The sequence below is a fragment of the Cryptotermes secundus genome, unplaced genomic scaffold (assembly GCF_002891405.2).
Source record: "Cryptotermes secundus unplaced genomic scaffold, Csec_1.0 scaffold337, whole genome shotgun sequence".
Lineage (NCBI taxonomy): Eukaryota > Metazoa > Arthropoda > Insecta > Blattodea > Kalotermitidae > Cryptotermes > Cryptotermes secundus.
The window spans coordinates 706,165-707,767 of record NW_019733323.1 but is presented as its reverse complement, the minus strand read 5'-3'; positions in this window follow the sequence as shown (position 1 = coordinate 707,767).

Below are 1,603 nucleotides of genomic sequence, written 5' to 3'. Positions count from 1 at the left end.
TTTTTAATCTTCTTTCAGTGGAGTGCTGTGGTGAATACCTGGCAACAGATGTTTGGTGATCACCTTGTGAACACATTTGAAGCTATTCGTTTGTAGTCTGGTTTGAACAATAATCCGACTGTGGGACAGTTTGTAGATGCCCTGAAGACTAACATCATCAGTGCACTTGCTATCAGAGGTCTGTGTGGAACTAGTTGTGAGGACGATGGTGCTACTCTTGTGTGTAACCTACAGTCATTTTTCAGGGCACCTGATGCTTCTTTACCAGATCTGTCCAAAAGACATGGCAAGGAAACCCCTGATAAAGTTCCTGAGTTTCCATGTTACTCAACAAGTACAGAAGGACATGGTTGCTGCAGTACATGCTAGTGACATGGAAGTGTTCTCAGTAGCCTATGTCAGTGGTTCCATTGCCAGACAGATGCTTCGTGGTGTCAGCTGTGATGCACGCAAGACATGCGTGACATCTGAAGTGCTGCTATCAGCCAATGTCTTCATATATATATGAGATGTTGGCGTGGAGACTGTTGGTGTGCTGTAACTCTAATGGAATCTATGATGGCAGGCAGTTCAATTCATGTTGCATCATATCACAACTGCCATTAAGAGCACCATTGACTTGGAGTGGATTAGGTGTACTGGTTGTTCACTTCACTACCAACGAATAGTAGATGGTATTGTGAGATGTCTCACAAGAATTTACATTCCTTGGTGGTGTAAGCTGACAAACAGGTTGATGACTGGATCAGCCAGGCAAAGGGCCACAAAGAGGAAGATTAAGATACTGAAACATCAGTTAAGTCATTAGGAAAATAATGCTTCTTCATCTTTGCTTTGTAATATCCTGCCCATACCAGCCCTGTAAATCGGCAGACAGCAGTTACTGAATTACTGGAATAATATATTCCAATTGCTCACATGAGCATCAGTAGATGTTTCATAAGTTGGAGAAAGTAACCCTGGTGACAAGCAACTGCAACTACCATGCGTTCACATGCTCTTGTCTCAAACCTCTGGTATTGAGTAATTTGTTGATAACATTGTCACCTACAGTCGGATTATGTACAAGAAGCCTATTCTGATCTTGAGCCCCATCTCTTCCTTGCTTTGGAGACCTGTTTCCTTCTTCCCAGTATATTAGAACATCATTGTCAGAAGATGGTCAGAGTTTCATTCTGCCCTCTATCTGAAAATAACTATATTTCAATCAAGAATTGTGTGGGAAATTCTTTTCTGACTCAAATGGCTCTTGTTTATATGTGGGTAAGAATGAAGTGGCATTACTTTATAATTGACTTGCAATCTTCAGGTTACCTGTTTCAGCGTGAAACAGTGAGGAGCAGAATCAGTGTCAGGATTCACTGTATATTTTGTAATTAAATTTATTAACTACTTCCTAGATAGGAAGTTTTACTTATTAGTGTCTACATATTTTATTCATCTAATTTGTTATTATGGGTATATCCCTTCAGTCATTGCATTATTTTGGCCATATTATTGTGTTCATCAATGATCTTGTGAACATTTACATATTTAAGATTTTCAAGGTTCATTATATTCCTTCAGTTATTTTATTATGTTGGCCATATTATTGTGTTCAGCA